Raw genomic sequence first — 20867 nt, forward strand, 5'->3', positions numbered from 1 at the left:
ATTATGGCTTTTTCTTAGACACCGAGAGATCTCCAGAAGACCACATCCTTCTGACTACTGCCCCTGTGCCTGAGTGCATCTGAATTTCCTTGCTCTTCTTTTGAAAATACTCATTTTCAAAGATATTTTTATATTGGAGATGGCTCATGCAGAAAGCCCTTATTATCTTTTTTGAGGCAGACTGCAGTAATTCACACAGTATCCTGTCCATCCCATCCTCTGCTTCATGTGTATTCCAGATTATAGAAAAGCCTCTTCAGATTTCTGGATGTTGTGAGCATCAGGTGACACACAGCTGATACATTTTCCCTTCAGAAAACTGGTGTCTTGTCTGTGCAGGGTCCCATTTTTTTCATAATTCAGCAGGATATAATTGGTTTTCTGCATAAAATACCTGCATGTTTCTAAAATAAACAAAAAACACTTTACAGACCAGAAGACTTTTTTAATCAGTGTGTAATGTGCAATATAAAAGCATTTGCTAGCTGTTGCTCCTGGAAAATCTGAAGGATGAAAGAATTACACCATAACTACAGGGCTTGAACAGTTTTGTTTGGTTTACTTTCTTTTTAATATATTTCATTATGTTTCCCATTATTCAGACATGCAGAACAAACCAGGAAAAATGGCTGGAAGCCTAAATCACTAGTGAAGAGAAATGGTATTTCTCTTTATTCTGTAAAAGGTAGATGAAGGAGGAATACCTTAAAGATTGCATTTTGGTAATGTCTTATTTTTCTCACTGTTCCTCTGTTTCCTTTCTGATTCCACGGAGAAATCTGTTCATTGATTTTTTAGAAGTTTCTTAACCTGGAACCTCTGTCTGTACAGTCTGCACACAGCTTCATGTACAGGCACCAACCCACCCCTCCTCCCAGCTACCATTTCTCTATCCTTAACTGCATAGTTCATAAAATTAATTTCCACTGCTATATGTATATTTTCTAATGCTATTTGCTGCAGTGATCACAGTACAATAATGCTTTCCCAATAGAAATGTTTATGGCAAACTATATTATTGTTACAGAAACAATCACTCTATTTCGATTTGTATGAGGAATTGACACATTTCCTGCAGACTTTATTTTCATTTCCCTTAGATATCATGAGTGTCGAATCAAATCACCCCCAATTTATTACAGAATTTAACACCAGCACAACAGCAACACCCACTACTCACTTGTTTGAAACTGCTTTTTAAAAGACAGTTACATCTCTCCCCCACCGCCTCCTTTGAATAAAGCAATAACCATAAACAAACAAGGATTCTAATACAGGAGGATAATTTGAACAGCTTCTTAGTCTGTTGCCTGAAAACTGGCTGCCTAGCCTATTAAAAGGAGTTGGAGCCTTCCCAGTGCATTTGTGTGCTCTTGGTCAGACCTGAATTTTCTGGAATAAGCCATCGCTGGTGAGCAAACAGGCTCGATTTGCATGGGAGAGTTTCCTTTACGGTACCTTAACCATATTGTTTGTCAAGCTTAATATTTTTTCCTGCATTTTGATATGTTTGAAGTGTTTATCAGACAAACTTACAAATTAAATTTTATCAGTCTTTCAAATGCCAAGACCTTTTGTGTTTTCTCTCCACATGTATACCAAATAAAATTACTGCAGCAAGCAATGCCGGGAGATGAGCCAGAATATAGCTCTGATTGATACTTTGAACCTATTCCTAGATTAAAAATATATATAAATATGAAAACATTTAATAATAACCTTTTTTCCTGACTGAGACGATGTGCTTAGCATTTTATTCTCCTATTTGTGGGCTACTGGTTTTATTTCCGAGGTTAGGTTTCAAATGCTTCATTCCTCAAGCCACACAGATATGGACATTATTTTATTTGATTAGCTATAGGAAAATGTATTTGCAGCTGTACTGGTATGGTTATAGCAGCAACACAGGTTGTTATTCATGTGGTCAGGTGGTGATGTGGTAAACATGGCTGTAAGTTACTGCACAGTAATTCTTTTTGTCAGTGCAGTTGGCTTGGAGATATTAAAGACTCCCTGCAAAAATAATATGTAGCATTTCACAGCAACTAATCTAACTTGCATGACTTGGATCAACATTACAGCTCCTCTTAGCTCTCTTGCTAGTTGAAATGTGCACTGATATTATGATTTTAAGGCAACCACGAGGGGAAAGCTTGTGGTCTCTGTGTACGTCATAGTGTGTCGCTGGTTGAGGGAACTCGCTGGTGCACATCACCTGTGATCGGATGGATTTAAACAGAAAATGAGAGTGTTATGTGAGAACTTCTTCATAGCAAAAATGGTGACATTTCATGTAACATGTTTAAGCAGGGAGCTCATGAGTACAGTGGATTACAGAGGTGAACAACTGTTGTCTCAATGCAGGGCCAAGGTGAAGAAACTTTCCACCCCCAAGTCATGAATCAGAGGCTATTTTTGGAGCTGGAATATTAGATGTGACAGACTTACCAGAATGACAAGGCAGCAAGGCCATAACTCAGAATACACAACTGCACAACAGTTTCCTTTATTAGATACTGTGGCTATGCAGTGTTGTTATCCTTTAATAAACTATGCTGATTACTGTCACATAGTAGGAATGTTTCTGCATTACTGTCTGTACATCCAGCTCTAACCCAGGTGACTTGGAGATGCCTAATGCTGGCAGCACACAAACTTTGCAACTTCTGTTTTGCAGCTTTTAAAATGTTGAAATATTAGACAAACCCAACTAATACAAGGAGCTCACAGATTTAACATGAAGCCTGAAACACTTGCAAAGAAGAAACCTTAACAATATTATTTCTTCACTGATAAGATCCTCAAATCCTTTGCAGTTGAAAAATTACAGAGGATTTAAAAGGCTTCATGCTCCAGGTTATAAATTGACAGTGAGCCAGTCACAGTGAGAAGTTCTGTCTTACAGGAACACGGAACCACTATTACTTCAAGCTTTCTAATTCTCTGCAACCTAAGTCTTGACAGATGACTGCAAAGAGAAGCCAGAAATGTCACTTGTTCCACTCCCTATCATGGTTTAGTTATTTACTTAAGTGCTTCCCACACTGTCCTCTCAGAGAGATGAAAGACTAATGAAAATGGAAAGGAAATCTCTGTCTTGAAAACACAGTGAGCTCCTCCTGAGAATCTGCTTTGCTGAAGTGCAAGGGTGATTCCTGAGGGAGAAAACCATCTGGTTGCTATAATACACTGATTGGGAAACCACAGAAAACAGGGTGTTCTGCCTGCTGGGCGGCTGCAGCGCAGACTTTGGGATAGGCAAGCAGAGAATATAGTCAATGCAATAGGCTGAAGCCAATCTAGAGCTCAGCAGCCACCAAAGAACACCGGCCTATTACGAGTTCCTGATGCACCTTTTCTGCCTCTTAGATCTCATACACTTATGTGGAGATCCCACGTAGCGGAAAACCAACCCTGAGGTGGTGGTTGTTTTATGAGCGCTAGTACCAGCAAGAGGGAAAACAAGAACACACAGGCAGCAGCAGAGAAAGCAGCACTTCTCTCAGGGCTGCAGGGATGAAGGTTTGCTTATTTTGTGCAAATGTACCCGCTGACTGCTCCAGTAGAATTGCCTTAGAGATGGAATTTTTCACCCTGTTGCTTAGACTGTGAGTTGTGCCATTCAGTTACACGGCACAGAACCTAAAGGGCTTTGAGCTAACAATAACTAAATTTTGGTGGCATTGTTATTTTAATAGGCAATATCTGGAATAAAGGCAGAAGTATCTAGGAATAAATATTTACTGTAGCTAACTTTCATGCAAGTCTCCTTTTCAGTTAATTTCAGGTCCTAATATGTTTAATAATAGAATAGGCCTCCTTAAAGAATTTTTGCAGATATGTAGACTTCTAAATTTTTTTCTAGGTACTTAATTCCCTGAGATAAAATCATCCCCCAAGCAGACTAAATGGGTCCATCAACAGCAGACCCCAACCAAGAGCTCAGGTGCAGGTGAGCTATAGTCATTACACTGAAATGAAAGCAGCTGTGTTGACTTGCACCAGCTGAGAGTTTAGTGAGGTGCGTAGAAATGGTTTCTTTAAGTGATATCTGGGATAGAAAAAACCCCACTTCCCTGGAGACAGTCTAGAAACTCACACTAGGATCATTTCTCGCTGTAAGTGCAGGGAGCGATTTTCTCCGGCATCTCTGCTGTAGACCCTGAAGCGCAGCAAGGTCTTCAGGCAGGGTCTCTGGTGTGTTGAGTCAACACATCAGAACTCATGGGTACATTCAAGAAAGAGTAACTTAATGACGCAAAACTGCTGACTTCTGCATTTATGAAAAAAGGGAGTGCTAATTTAATGAGTGCATGTATCTCATAACTAGTTTCCTCCATGTTTTTTTTTTTTTCTCTTGGTATTTGTTACACTCTGCTTTCTTAAAATAATTCTAATTCCAAGTCCATCAGGATGGTTTTATGCATAAATGTTTTACATTTATGTATTTCATAGGTATATAGCACATAAATATCGGCCTCCCCTGAGGAAAATAAGAGCATTATTTTATCTAAATATAAATTTTCTACGTGGATTACTTCCTATATGCAACAGCTCTGCTGACTCATGGTTTCAGTACTTTCATAAGGGTTTTTAGCACAGTCTGTATCTGTAAGTGCTTTTGAGACCTTAATCAGGGCCTCCTGAAAAGAATTTTCCCCTAATGGAAAAGAGAAAACACATGGATCAGCCACCTGAAAGGTATTAAGGGTAATGCTTCTGGGGTAGTTAATAGGCTGCATAGATGATATGAGGTTATAGGTGTTGTAGCAGGGTGGAAGTGCTGCAAACTCGGAGAAGTGCTTGGCTAGAAATTTTTCTCATAAAGAGACATTTTCTTTGGGAAAGGTCTGTGCTCTTCTTGGATTTAACTCTTCTGTTTCCTGCTGTTGGAGGTCTTAGATGAAGGAGCAGGGGTTTGGAGAATGGATTTCTTACCTAGCTCTCCCTTAGAGGTGAGTGAAATGTTAAGTCAGAACCTTTCCATATTGTCAGGTCTGTAGTTGATCACCAAAATCAGAAAACTCAAGTTGGGACTGAGGGGCAAAATATCAATTAGCCCTTTAAGTATCTGCATTTTTTTCCTCATTTCCCTCAGCTTTTTCTGAAGTTTTTTTTTCCTTGGGGGTAAAAAAGATGAAGTTACTTATGGATAATTCATAAGCTAGAGACTAAATATTTGGATTAAAGGTTTAAGATCTTTTTAAGCAGTTTAATGAAATGAGTAAATAATATATAGGTATTTTTCTTCCACGTGTCAATCACTCTTAAACTATGTTAGCATTGTAATTTTTTTTACATGTTAATGACATCTCATTATCCCATTAATGGTTTGAAGCAGGATTAGCTGTATTTATTTTCCATTAGTGCTTATGCACCTTGGTATGCCTGAGCAAGTTTCAGAAAGTTAAGCTTCATCTTTCCTCCAAAATATGGGAGAACTGAAGTTTCTTATAGAAATTTTCTCAGTATGTTGAATTCTGTTTTTTATTTGCCTTCTATTGCTAGAAGCCTTAGTTTTTTGGTTTTCCAGTCACTTGAGTGATCAAGAAATTAGTGGGAATAAGAGCTGCCCTGGTATCTGACAGCAGGCTCCAGGACTGGGTTTTTAAACTGACCTGGATGGATACACCTGACAGATCACTGGAGTTTTACTTGCTTATACTGGTTGAGAATCTGGCTCCGCAGCTTCAACGAAGCTGTAAATAGCCTGCAAGACCTTAGAATCTGCTGAAGTAAGTTACCTTCATTAGTTATGCATGCAGAATATTTCTATGAGGAAAAGGTGAAATAAAGTCACTAACTTTGACTTCAGCAGTAAAAAATTGAGGGTTTTTTCGCTTTTCTTCTGCATTTATTGCTGAAGAAGGCTCTGGAATCCTGGCTTAGCAGCAGTGTAGTGTTTTCCCTTGTGATCTGCTGAATGAATCCTTTCTTGACACACAGAGAAAATGTTTTTTTTCTCTTGGTTGTTTCTGTTTGGGGAGGGAACTACGATTTGGTTCCTGAGGGAATCCTCTGCCCAAGGCAGGAGCTGGAATGAGCATTGTATGTGTTGAAACATTTCAGTAGCACCTTTGTCTTCACTGACCACAATTTTTTTTGTCAGATTAAATAAAAATTGCTGCTTCTAAAATACAAAGTCCTGTATGGTTTGGAACTGCACTATTAGAATTTTGTTTGTATTGCAAACGATGCAATAGGTAGAGACTTGCATTGGTTCCCTACTAGTTTTGCCTGAAGTGAAGGGAAGGTGGTGGTGAATATTAAGAAGCTTCAGCTGTTCAGTGGGCTTTCCTCTTGGTTTGCGGAAGCCCAAACCTAGTGATGTCCCTGTTTGTACTGGATCCTATGTGCTAGGTCTCTGAAAGAAAACTAACGCGTGTGCTCAAGATGAGCTGTATGTCCTGCAGGTGAATTGAATTATTGACTTTGAGCAAGAACAGAGACTTTCAGGTGAAGGCTTCTTCAGTGAATTGTTCACATATGACTTATTTTTAGGCTTTGTAAAAATAAGCACGTGACTGGTAGGCATTCAGTGTTACTGTTAGAGGAAGTCAGTAGAACATAATACTTTATTTTAATCTTTCACTTTTTTTTCAATTCCTTTAAAATATTTCTCAGATTGACCTCCTTTCCCCTTCCTGTCTCACACACTGTGCTTCCTATAAGCTAACTAGTCAGTCATTTACTTGGGCCCAGCTGATTTTTGGTGTTTCTATTTTGTGTGTTAGCTGTGAGGTTCCTGCAATTCCTTGCAAAAGCACGCATCTTGTTTATTCTGTACATTTATCAAATGAAGGCTGATATGGAGTCATTTGGTTTGCTAAAAGATTTCTGTTGGCTTTCTCTCCAACTTCTGTAAAGTAAGTTGTATAAATTTTTATCTCCTGCTCATTCTCCTGCTCCTCATCTTTGCACTTGATCACGAGTTGCTATTCCCCCCCTTTAACTTTCTGGCTTCTGCTCACATCTCTCTCCAAAAATGGTCTGAAGCCTTGGAGAAATGAATTTAAAATATGAGGAATGAAGTGGTAGAGAAGAGGGATGGAAGAGAGACAAATATAATGTACATGGAGAAGAAAATGCTCATTCATATTGAAGTCCTTAACCTCTGGTGACCCCTCTGAAGGGGTGGTCAACGCCATTGTTTTGAGAAAAGTTTTGCTATGATTCTGACTCTGACCTTCTATGAGACCTTTAAAGATGAAGCTTGTCTAAGAATAAAATCAGAGTTGTTAATATTAAACTTTTTTTTTAAAGTGTAATCCAAGATGCTTTGACCTTTAGTTTAGAGTAGCCAGTGTGGGCTGGTTAACAAGTGACTGTGATAATGCAGTGAGCAAAACAAACCAAACCACACAAAAATCCCACCCAAACAAACAAAACCCCAAACAAACAAAATGAAACACTTCTTGACCTTAAATATGTAAACTCTGTGTGCAATATCTGCCCATCAGTGAGCTGTTGGTATTGACGGCGGTGCTTACAAAATTTCTGTGCTATAAAATTACCTCTGTAATCCCGTAGAACATCAAGAATCATTCTGATGGATAATTTGTTCTTTTCACTAGAGCTTGGGCTGAAGGAGGTCTGAATTTCCTTTCTATACAAGAATATCAGAGTTGCATCAAGGCAAGATAACGTATTTTCTGGTGTCTGTCATATTTCTGGTGATGTTTGAATCCAACCTGTAGCTGATTTACCTCCAAAAAAGTGAATCCTTCCTTCCCTGCAGCATTATATCATATAAAAAAATTCTGGGGCTTGCATTTTCATGTGACATGGACTTGTTCTATAGCCATGTCTAACATTTGATTAGAGGAAGAGCTGATCTGGTTTGATGGTGACTACCAAACTGTCCACCATGGGGGTAGGTGATATGGGAGACTCAGTGGAAATTTTGACAGAGTAAACGTTACTGTGGGAGGTGTTGACTATGCCAGAATTTACAGTGCGAATTGAGTGCTCTTACTAGTGACTGCTCTGTACGTCTATTTTTTTCCCAGTTTAGTTTCTTTCATCTACCTATTTATCTGTAGGTGTTTTACTGGGGCATCAGGAACATGTCAAAAATGAATTTGCATAAATACAAAACAAATTCTACCATGGAAAGTTGCAAAACTTTGCTTTGTACTGAGTTGGTTTGTAAAGTAGTCTTCTAAACGTTTTTTTCTTTTACAATTATAGAATTGAAAAATATGACCTACAAGTCAGCACCTCCTGTATCTACGAGTGGTTTCAAAGAGAGGTGGCAAAACATAAATGCATGACAGAACCACCTAAGGTGGTTATTTGACTCTGATACAGTAATAGAATAGAAATAAATATGTATTCAACCTAGACATTTAAAAAAAATGCTTTCCTGAAAAAAAAAAGTTGGCATTCTGTCACTGTACCACATATGCATCAGCCAAGCCACTGTTTTTAAGAATATCTAAAGGATCTAATGTTAGATTTGCCCCTTTCCCAGCTGAATTCGTAAGGCAGACAGACTTCCTCACAATTCCCTTATAGGAAAGCAACCTAGAAAATACACAGGAAAACACCCATAACTCTGTTCCCTCGGTGCAGCATTTGAACAACTCTGCTTGACTACAGTGGAAAACCATCTCAAATTTATTGTGTGTTTCCAAAGCCCTCACCACATGGTTTTGCAACTTCTGTTTTTTTCAGTATCAGTAACCAGTTGCACCACAGATGTGGTATTTTACTTTTTCTTTGGCTCTGTTTTACATCATTGCATTTACTGAGAGGTGATTTTTAAAATAGTTTTATTTTTTTTTTTAACCCATCAGTCTGTGGAAGGTCCTGCACAAGTTGTAAATAAAGACCAGGGCACAGGGCATTGTGGAGTAACTCCAGCTTTACCTCCTGAGTGAGGAAGCCAACCTTATTAATGACTTCCTTCCAAGTAGAGAGGTGTAGAATAGTAATTTGGATACGGGCAAACCAGGGATTTATTGTCGATTCAGAAGACTGTGAGTGCCAACTCTGCAGTTCTCTATGTCTCAACTTACAACTGGGATCAATACTGCACTTGCAGCTTCCACTTGTATACTTTATTTATGGAGCACACATTCTGAAACTTTTTTCCCTGTTGTTTTTAAAGAGTTATTGCTGCTACCTACTTTGATTTAGGTTAGCCAGAATTTATTTTGCTTTCTTTTGAAAGTATGACCACAACTGCTGGTGATAACAGGATATATGTTCAGGTATTTGTGCACTTTTTCTTGTGTGTAGCTAGAGGTAATAGTACATGTATATTTGTCAATTTGAATTTCATTTAATTTAATTTCTCCTTCAAGTTTCCATGGCAGTGCTATTGTCATGAACACATATCATGGCCAGCAGAATGGAATAAAGTCTTTGGTACAAATGAGAATTATGCTTTGGATATATTTGGAAAATCACAGTGAGCTTTTGGTGGGCAATTGCAATCAATGGTATAGAGACACATTTGAACCGAGGTCACAGATCGGAATATCCCTGTCTCTGGAGCTGATGTCAATGTCTCTATTCAAATGTTCCAGCTCTGTGGTGTGCTGACACAGGTTATGCTCAGTGTTGTATTTACTGAGGAAATATACATTAAACTATCATTAAAATGGGAAGCACTTCTTCGGCATTCTCCATGTGCATTTTGTGTGTGTATACATACATATACCTGTGCAGAGAGATGCTTTGAGTAAACACTGAAGGTATCCAGGTTCATGTTGCTCTTTTAGAGTTAGAGATGTGATATCACAATAAAAAGATAATGTAGTTACCCTAATGGGCAAGGGTATGAGACAATGCTTTTTTTTTTTTTTTTCTTTTTTTTAATGTCCAGCATAAAAATCCCTGGTAAACTAGGCAGTGGGGAAAACCAGGGAATTTTAATATGGAAGCCAAATGACATAAACTGTACAGTCAAACAGCTGAATGACACTTTGAACTAAAGAGAGAAAATACTTAAACTAAATTTAGTTTAACTTATATTACATAGCTGTACTTTCTCGTTAGTGTCACTTATGCTGAAGTATGTGAGGAGGGGTCAAACTGGAATCATCTACCAGTTTACCTTCATAGGAACCCCTGTTTTGTGGGGAGAGGGTATTTTGGAGTCCATCAGCTGTAAGCTTTTCCATTCTGCTGGTCTGCTCAGCTGCCTGCTCTGATGGCTTGCTGGTGTAAGCTGAAAGTTAAGGTATGCACCATGTACAAAAAGATTAGATAACTCTAATTATTTGCTGTAGCAACTTCTCAAGACAGATAAGGCTTGACTATAGTCTTCCAGTAAATCAGAGGAGCCTATTTGCTCAGGAGCAGGAATTCCAGCTATCAAACTCATTTTGCATTTACTGCTGAACAGACACAAAAAAGAATCCATTGGGCTAGATTTCAAGCAGTAAGACAGAAATAAACCTGTAAACTAGTCCATTATTAGTTCCCTTTACTCTCACATGATAATGTTTTGGAGGACCTAATATTATTTAACAGTACCTCTGGTTTCCACTTCTCAACCTTAATTTTACGTTTACATAATTGTTAATTGCATATTTTTTTTAAATTAACCCTTTTTCAGTATGATTTCTTGCATTTTCAGTTAGTTGCATTACCATAGTGTGTCTATGTGGGATTGTATTCCCTGGTTATTGGTATCTATTAAATACCTATGATTTTCTTTTTTCTTTTTCATTGACCAGACCAAGACTAATAACAACTGAACAAAACGGAAATTGGGCAGTTAAATTTTTCATCCTTTGCCATTAATGCATTCACATTCTCTGGATTTTGTGCTTAAGACAATGTCTGTGTTCAGGCCATTCACAATATCCCTTGATCTCAAGGCTTCAAGAACAAGAGCTAGAAAATTTTAATTGAATTCCTTTTTCTTTTCAGCACCAGACAAAATAATTTGCCTCCCCATTCCACACCTCCCCTGCCCCGTGGGGTTATTTTTTGGTTTTCAGTTCTATAAACCACAGACTATCAGCTTAGTTGCTGCCTAAAAGGTAACGTGATGGAAGCCTGGCTATAGATTTGATATATTGCAGGAAGGCTGCATTCATGAATTGTGAATAAGAGCAACAATATTTCAGATATATATTGTCAAAGCTGTTTTCTCTCCAATAACATTGCACATAAAATGTTACAAGTGTAATGGCTGTTTTACTTGCAGTTAAAAAGTGCATAGAATTGTAATATATCAGCTGTTGTTAAAATGACATCTGGATATATATGAGGGTTTTTTCTTATCCTGTTTCAGACTTCTTTACGACCAGTATTTCCTGTTAAAGGTATTAGTATTAAAGAATTACTTGAGAGACAATAGCACCTGTGTATGTGTATATGCATACATATATCTGTATTTGTTCTTGGCAGATCTTAGTAGCTGTGTTTAATGTACATTACTATCTGTTGAATGACACAGTAATTTCTCTGTAGTTCAAATATAGACCTCACTGGACACTTTCACTTGCATCTGTCAAGTACCTAGTGCCCATAATTGGCCTATGGTCATTCTGAATAGGTGTTTGTTTCCACATCTTGTTGAATTAAATGGTTGATACTTGTTGCTGCTCCAAAGGCTGCAGAATTGTAGGGATGATCTTGATTCAACTCATTCAGTAAAATCAGTTGCAGTAAAATTAATTATTCAACTGCACTTCAAAGATATTCTAATACAGGTCGCTAAAAGCTCTAAAGGTCTGACAAAGAAATTAAAAGTGACTTATAAAGAAGGATTTCTCCTTTATAAGCAGACAGCATGCAATCCTTGATCAGCTATGAGGACAAATGCAAAGCTTTCCTTTTGCTGCGGCCAGGATTTCATCCACAGTGTGGGATTTCTGAAAAGTTCTTGTCACAGATGTTTGAAGTTTTTAATAGGAATAGCAGTGTCGAAAATCCCTCTTAATATGCTCTGCATATGGCACACATAGAGCATCATGTTCCGTCTGCCCATCCTTGAGTAAGTCATTGCTTAAACTTAACGCCTTATTTTTATAGTTTCTCCTTGATTCTGCATAGGAGCCTGTACTTGCAGAACACATGTCAGAATTTCTGAAAGGACCTATGTTCACTACTTCTACTTTGGACCAAGGTTTTAGAAGGCATAACCTTGAGAATAGGAAACTGCATTTATTCTTTTAGAAATCTGTAAAGGTCCTCACCTTAGTTTTAATACTAGTGTCTGACACTGAGGAATGTGCTTTGGGACTACTGGATTATGTGGAAGATCTTTCTCCAAATTTCCCCTGCTTGATCAGCAACCCTGGAATAGTGAACACAGTGTTTGGCATAAGATGCCTGTGACTGCCTTCCATGGTCTGGATGGGAATGCAACCGAGCTTCCATGATCAATGTTATTTCAAACCTTAGAAATGAGGAAGCAAAAAGCAGGAGTCTGTTATGAAAGTTAATACAGTTGAATATTCCTGCTTAGTTTGAAGTGGCTGCTTGTCCTTCTGCCTGCAGTTCCTGAGTGTCTGATGCTGCAACTTGCACTCTATCCAGCTCTATTCTCAACTGTTTAGCTCACTACATTTAGTGTTTGATTAGTGAGTCATTAAATACAATATAAGTCAGAAAAAAATCCTGTATCCTTTTGTTTCCAGTAATGATCTGAAAAACATTCAGGGTATATGTGATAGGCCTTTGTCGTGGGCAAGACAGAGGGAATGGTAGTTTCTGAAATTAAATTCTAGCCACGTATTTTATAACATAATGTCATCTAATATTTGTGGACTGAGATTGCCAATCTAAGGACATAGTTTTTCAGTTTCTAATATGATATTTGATGATAAGTTGTAAGGAGACCTTTATACTTTTAGTCTCTGGTGAGTGCCTTTTCTGGCTGTGTTGAACTGAAGAAGTTGACTTTCAGAGGATTTGGTCCTCCTAAGAGAGAAGCAGCAGAGATTGACATAATACTGAGTCAGGGATATGTCACAAGGCAGTTTATCACTGACAGCATTCTTGACGTTTAATTGTTCTTCCCTCCCTTTTTTCCTCTTCTTCCCTCACCCTCTCGCCCTGGTTTTCCTCAAAATAGTTTAATACCAGCCATTCCTAATGTAATCACACTGAAATTATGGAAAAATTGAGCAAAGCTATGATCAAAGGCCTGTGAGGTTTTTTTTTCTCTCCTAAGCAGATTGTAGGCTACTTTTGCTATACATTACATGTGCTTCTGTCAAAAGGAGAAGTTGCTGTTTCGTGTGATGTTATTTTTATGGCTGAAACACTGCCGTGAATAGTATTTGCTGTGTTCCTACGTGTCTACCAAAGATGTACCTCTTGGGAAGCGATCAGCAGTTAACCTTGAACAATGTGCTTGTTTAATCTGTAGACGGCAAGCTCGATAAAAATGATCCACTGAATCCAAATGTGATAAAAACAAACGTGTGCTGATGCCAATTAGTGTCCATGGTGGCATGTAACTGTGTGCATATATTGTTGATGGGTACATGTTCCTCTGCCCCTGCCTTCTGTGGTGAAATAAAAATGAACCTCTGACAGGATCAATGGTGCTGTGCCCCTGATTGCATCTTGCTGAGCAGCAGCAGCATCTTGTGCTGTGCAATCTTTAATGGGGCAGCCCTTTAGAGCAGGGGAGAGATGAAATGCTCTAGGAAATGTGATTAATCCATAAGGTAAGAGACAAGAGTATGTGCTGTCCCATTATTCAAATGCTATTTCCTTTTCCTAAATAGCCAGAGCCTTTTCTGGATCATCTGTGGTCTCTTCACTGTCCATGTTTTTGTCCTTTTCTGTCACTCTGTTACAGTCAGTAATGTTTCCCCATAAGGAGTCCAACCAAAATTGTTTGTACCAAACCACTTGTTTTTCTTACTTCAATGCAAATGGGAACTGCAAAATCCAGATGCTAGTGGATTGGATAGTGAATCTCAGTATGAACATTCATAAAACATGTGCAAAGTGCAAGCTCAGGTTACAGAAACCTCTGGAAAGGAAAAGAGTATTTACCTTGCTGCAGGGGTAATTGCTGGCTTGGAGAGAAAAATCCATAAAGAAATAACAAGCATTCTGAAAAGTGGTTATTGTGTTACTTGCATAAAAATGAAGCCTCTGAATTATTTTTATTTGTCATGGTTTTGAAAAAAATAATAGAAGACACTTGTTCCTGGGCAATTGAGAGGCAATAGGTAATTTGCAGAGGTGTCAGAAGAGTTGATGCATATGAAGCAATGTGGGGAGAAGCAGCATGCCTCAAATTCACAAACAGCAGAGGATGAGGATCTGAAGGAAAGGGTTAGAGCTGGACATGGCAGGATGTCCATTGCCTTTGTAAATCTGTGTAGCACTGACCGCCCTCCAGCAGTTTGTATTGATTCTCCGGCTACCTGCAGAAATGTCTGGCTTGATTATAGGATCAGTGCTCTACAGCACTTAGTAATGCAATAAAAAACCCCCAATCTACATATTAAATTATGTGTCCTAGAGGAGCTGAAGATGGATGTCAAAAGTACAAGGGCTCAGTCATAGTGGTGGCAGTGACAGATTTGGCAAGTGTTGCACCAGGCTGGTAAAATTGGAAGTCCAAAGCTGTGACTTTACAGTGTATCCTAAAATGAGGCATGAGAGTTGTGACTGAAGGATGCAGAGGAGGAATCTTTTTTTAAAAAGGAATTTGGTCTAAACCAGTATTTGGCCACTGATTCAACTTCACTTGAAAGAATGTATTGATGTTTCTTGAAAGTTATTCTCAGAGTTCTGATTTATTGTTAAAAATAGCAGTAAATCCTTGCTGTTATGGTTGTAAGGAAAAGTTTGGAAAACAATGTGACCAAAGCTGAGATGTTTCTGAACGTCTAACTAGTATGAATGTCTTCATGTGTTTTGGTGAAAATATCAGGTAATAGTCAACTTGCTGCTGGTTAAGTTTTTTTTAGTCCATATAGAAAACTATATACTGAGTCATTGTAGTTATCTGAAATTTCTCAGTTTTAAGGAAACATGAGGAATCAGAGCCTTTACAGTTTTAATGTGAATACAACTTCATTTTGGTATATGTCTGTCCTTTTTTGGTCTGCTTTTTCTCTAGAGAAAGAGATTTTCCAAGTCTCATGGCACTGTCCAATCTCAGTTGACTGCCAAAAAAAGTTCAGGTGTCTGTGGGGTCTTATTGTACCATGGACTATCTTTTGTTGAAGATCTGGGAATTTAGTGTGATTATGCTTTCATGTTGATACCTTGCACGGCCACAGTTCTCATTTTAAAGGTCAGCTACACTCCCTTGCCTCAGTCCTTTCCTCTAGTACGAGCTCTGACTATGGGCTCATCTTTTTCTCATGAAAACCGTTACTTATTTATTCCAGATCACTAAAAGATGAAAGCTACAGGTAAAGACAGAATACTTCAATATCCTTCTTAATGTTGTGCTCTTGGTGACAGAAGGTCCACGCAGTGGGGACAGGGAGTGAAATTGGTGATAATTCAATCCTCTCTTTTCATTGTAGGCAAGACATTTTAATTTTACAAGAACTGGTTTCATAAAAAGGAGGAAAAAGTTTGAGTAGGTAAGGGACATAAAATTATTCTACCTATCACTAGGAGGTAAAGCAGTGGTGAGTAGGACGTTTCCATGGGGAATCCTTTCAACAGGAGCAAGTAGTGCCAGGAAAAATAGCCACAACAAATTCAAAAGTAGGTTCTGGTCAAAAAGGGGTAAACATCTACTTATGATTGAATGCACATCCCCAGGGAAGATGTGGTTGGGAAAGCAAGCATAAGAATTGCAGATAAATGCTAGAATAGGATGTAAGGTAGGTAAGGAAATTGTAATGCTGAGCTAGTAGAAAATAAGACATTACTAAATATAACTGGGTACAAATATGCTGATGCTCTTATTTTACATATTTCATAGACATCACATGGGGAAATGATGTGCAATGGGATAACTGCTGGGTATTTGATAGACTTACATTGCATCTTGCTTACAAAAAATCCTGTTACAGTCTGCAGGTAAGGGCTGTGCGAAGGGAGTAAGAATTGCAGGAGACACAGCCTGTGATTATGCACCTGGCCCATAAACAGCTGCTTCCATAGAGGGAAAGAAGAGAGATGTGTTTTGAACACAGAGAAACCTTTCTTCCTGAGTCATAAACCCAGAGTATCTTTCCTTTGCTCTCTTTCTTTAAGTTTTGTTGGGGCCTGAACCAAAACTTGCTCTTGCTTCCCTATAAATCCCAATGACTTCAGTTTAGTATTCGCAGGTGAGAGAGTAGGTCTGCTGGTAACCTCTGTCTGTCTTCTGTTCTCCAACTTCCCTCAGGTGGTAATTTTTAATGCTCAGAACAACTGCTGCTGCATAACCTGCACTATTTTTGACAGGTCCAGATGGTGAGTAAGACAACTTCATCTTGACAGTGGCAGAGGATCTTTAAAGTTCACTGTACCAGCCCTCTGGGGTTGGCAGGGAAGATGCTCTGGAGCTACCTCTGTGTTGTCCTCCCCTGGTTGAGTTTCCTGATCTGTTGAGGTTGCAGCTGGTTCAGCCCCTCAGCACTGTCCCCTGGTGGCTTGCGGGCTATGTGTGGTGGCCGTGAAGGACATGGGTAGATAGCTGTTCTCTTGTCCCCCGTTTTTGGTTCAGAGGATGGAGTAGCTAGGCTCAGTTAGGAACTTTCTGGATAAGTTCCTTTGCGTCAGAGCCTTTCTGGACAGTAAAAGCAAAGCATTAAGAGTGGGGAGGATGGAGAACTGCCTTCCTCTGTGGGAGGAGAGGACAGGGTGAAGATAAAAGAGCATCTTGAGCCCCTTATAGCTGGGCACAAGGTCCTGTGATAGATGAACAGTCTCAGGGCTGTACAGCAGAAAGTAATGTGGGATCTTGCAGGTTTTCTGGGGGGAAGCCTTCCTTACTCCAAGGGACTTGGTGGAGGGATGCTAAGTATTTGAAAGGTAGATATACCAGAAACCTACCAAAGGAGCTGTTAATGTTGTTTGTACCTGATTAGATCTATTTATACTGTCTTTCCTCTCCCTTTATGTTTATTTTTTCTGCTGGATTGCTGCAGGCTTCCTGGGCATTAAAGCAGCGGTTTGGTAGGGAGATGATATTGTGCCCGAGCTGGAGTGCAGCAAATTGGCAGCATCAGCACTCTTACTCCCTATTTTAGGCTGCTGTACAGAGTAGGTAAAGTCAACATTAATGTCACAAAAATATTACAAATGCAGATTTGTAGGAACCATACAGTTACCCTGATACTAACATTTTCTCATTCTAATGACAAGTGAGTGCATGGTAGCACTCAAATATTCATTTTGATATCTTCTTTCTTATGAAACCTTTTTTTAACATCAAGGATTTTTTTTTACACATAATCAGATTTCAGATTACTGACTTAATCCTTTCCTTTATCATTCTTGAGTGCTAGGGATTGACTAACAGCCACTCTGTTAAAAGGGCTGGCCACAAAAGACTGGGATTAATGAAGTCATACTGGTAGGAAGTTCAACTGCACTCTGCAGGCTGAATATCTCATAGTCTTTTTTGGGACTGTGTGGCAAACACAAGCTAAAACTAAAGCAGGGGCTGTCTGTTAATAGAGATTAATTTCCATTTTTCATCTTCACTTGTTTCTTTGTTAACGTGGGTAACTGAAATGGAGAAAAGGAATTTCAAAATAGGTTTTTCTTGGATTTCCTTTAAGTTCTTGGTTGATTGCTCATTTTTAGGACTCTACAAACTCTGCTGTAGAGATATTTGCTTATGGTCAACTCTGAAAAGGTGAAGACCGGGAAGAACATGTCAAATCTCTCCCCTACTGCAGAAATCATTGATAAGAATACTCTGTGTGTGATTTTGGTAATTTTGATAGATTTCTGAATGGGAGATTACACATTGAAAGGCTTTCCAGTCTCCTAGTTTGATGGATGGCTGAAGCATGCTTGTATGAGACAATATACTGATAATGTACAAAAGATAAGGACAGACAAAGAAAGAACTTGTGTTCTTCAGACTTTTAAAAATAAAACCCCAAGCACTTCAGTTACATTTGAATTATTAATTTGAAGTGGACCTGGCTTTGACAATAAATACAGGCTCCAGCTGACACTTAAAACACTGATTGTTAGAAGTTTGGATGCTACATGAAGAAGGATGATTTAACTTATTTTCTTATTCACTTTTCCAAAGTATCTACCATTTGCTGGTAATGGAAAGAAGTTCCTGGGTTATATAAATCTTCTCAGCAGCTATACAGGAGAAGACCCGTTTCATAAAAATGGAAACAAATGATTTTTCTGCAACTTTCTTCATTGTGTATGTGTTCATTCCATCCTCATTTCCCCTTTTCCATTTTGATATACAGAAGGAGAAATAAAGGGCAAGAAAAATAACCCAGAAGAAGAATGAAACACTTTAAAACCTTTGCATGGAAAAACATGTCTCTCTTCATCTTGCTGTAAGTAAGGGACTGAGCTGGTCTGATGTTGGCTCATCCTTGCTTTACCCAGAATCCCTATCATAGATCAGGAGCTAATGACTCTCTTTTAGCAATTGAGATAGTGGCATATTCTGTTTTCTGTCATCCCTTATACAGCTAGGGCAGAAGGGAATGAGAGAGGATGGGATAATCTCTTGGAAGGCAGCATTTAACACCTGTCTGGTAGGAGATAATTGCCACGTTCCTGGGGGATTAGCGTGGTGGAACTTTATTATACTGTAGTGAAACTGTACCCAGCTCTCTCTCACCAGGTGGATGTCAGACTATTTTGTTGCAGAAGACACAAGCACAGAATGAAAGATGCATGAATAAAGCATGTTATTGCAGATGAAATGTAGTTCCTGCCAACATCTCTGCCTCAAAACCATATAGAGAATTTTCTCACTGCTGTCCTGCTTCAGGACTGTTTGAGAAACACCTGGGAATTACTAAAGCGGTGTCTATATTGCAGTCGGGGGAGTGATTGTACAGGAGGCACAACCGTCTGTCATCCAACCTGCTGAGCACAAAAGCGACATTTCACAGCACTGTGCCTTTTGGATAGGTAGCCCAAAAAAGCAACCTCAATCAGAAGTCTGGGTCATTGTGCCTGTGTTGCTTTCCACTGAGCAAGCAAGGTTAAAGACAGCTTGGGAGACATTTCCTACTTCTCTGGTCAGTTCCTGCTGACATCCCTGTGGATTTGTGGGTACAGTGACCTACAGACCAGTGCGCTGGAGCCACTTGGGAAAAATGGCTTCTTATCATCTGTGCCCGAAGTAGTATTCTGAGTGTGTGCCTTCTGCTCTGTAGATGTAGCTTGGCAATTTTCCACTGGCTGTCCTACTTTTCAATGATATTCTTTAATGTGTATTGATCCTTGTGGTTTACAAACACAAATAATTATTTTCAAAAGCATACCAAGAAACTGGAGCTTTCCTATAAGAAGGAAAGCTCCTTGACAGCTGATGCTGTAAATTAAAAAGCTTTTGTGCATTGTGGTTTGCTTATAGTTGGGTCCTCAGCATGGAGTTTGAATTGTGTTAGATAATAAACTAAGCAGCAAATATACAGGAAAGGAGATGAATAATCAGCAAAGAAAAATTCAGGAGTTGGTGTATACTCTATAACCTACAAATATGCTCTCCTGGTTGGTCTGAATGCCAGTTCCTTGCATCAGCAGGAAGGACAAGTTGATAGCTTCCTAATTCTGCTATTCATTTGCTTTTTATTTGAGTCTGTTCCGCACATGGATTATAAATTATTGCTTTTTCTGTAAGCCTGAATGTAGAATTGCATCACTTCTTACTGCACAGCACATAGGGTTTTCAGTCTCCCAGGGAATGCTGAGCCCTTAGTCTGATTATTTAATCACACTGTAATATAAAGGAAAATATTTTTTAATTTTACTTCCTGTCCTATAACATCTTCAAGATTGGGTGACCAAAATGAGAAACTACTCAAAAACCTTGCTTTGCAGTTCTCATACTGTGCTGGAACTGCTGCTCAAGCAAGAAAAGGTGTTATTTTTGACACTTAATTTGCAGTACAGAACTATTTTAAGAATAGACTTGATTTCATCTACTTAATGACCTTCACTGTATATAGCAGTTGGAGAACTAAAAGTTACTGAGAGGTTTGTGAGAACAACAGAATTCCAGGGGAGAGGAAAAATTGTTTTACTAGTTTTCTGAAGAATAAATCCAGAGTAACACAATACTAGGTGTGCAACATTTCAATATAGCAGTGAAACAAAACTCAGATTTTCAACTTCATGGAATCATTTTGGTTGGAAGAGACTCTTAAAAATTGAGTCCATTGTAGCTGTGTGATCACTGTCAACAGGGAGCACAAACAGTACTGTGTGAGAGTGGTGAACTTTACCTGCTAAAAGAAAAGCAGGATTTAAATTTCCACATTAATTGGTCCTGCAAGGTGCAGGGAATTGAGCTTGATGAGCTTTATGGATCCCTTCCCACTTGACATTTTCTGTGGTTTTGATGGGCTAATTGCAATGGAAGAAGACAGTCTAGTTTTGTGGATTCTGTCCTGAACTTGATCTGCTACTTGTATAGTCTTGTAGTGATCCTTGTTAAATGAAGTTATGACCCCTGAAACACAACTAAAAATCTGAACACAAATTTTTTACTGAATAATATTTCGGGTTGAAAAAATCTCTGGATGTATCTGGATATATGTGCATCATTTCTAATGCCATCTCAAATGAAATTGCAAATAATTGTTGAAAATGTCTCAGGAATAATAATTCTAACTCATCTTCATCCTAGGATCCTTTGAAAATTGTCTTATATCTTGCTGATGTGTTGGGAATTACCTCTAGTTTAGCAGGCGAGATAAGTCATGACCGAACATACAGTCATGGCCCAAAACCACCTGACATTAGAATAAAGATTTAATCACAGTGGGGAG

At 38.7% G+C, this 20867-nt stretch overlaps 1 long non-coding RNA gene across 2 annotated transcripts in view; it reads left to right on the forward strand.

Annotated features, from left to right (window-relative positions):
* The first annotated feature begins 6740 nt into the window (after positions 1 to 6740).
* The window catches only part of LOC139829055 (uncharacterized), a 72034-nt gene continuing 57907 nt past the window's right edge, over positions 6741 to 20867 (forward strand). For both annotated transcript variants that reach the window (XR_011741275.1, XR_011741274.1), the window contains exon 1: positions 6741 to 6866. This is a non-coding gene — a long non-coding RNA (uncharacterized lncRNA). The remainder of the gene's footprint in view (positions 6867 to 20867) is intronic.

Source organism: Patagioenas fasciata, chromosome 13 (assembly GCF_037038585.1).
Source record: "Patagioenas fasciata isolate bPatFas1 chromosome 13, bPatFas1.hap1, whole genome shotgun sequence".
In the NCBI taxonomy this organism is placed as follows: Eukaryota; Metazoa; Chordata; class Aves; order Columbiformes; family Columbidae; genus Patagioenas; species Patagioenas fasciata.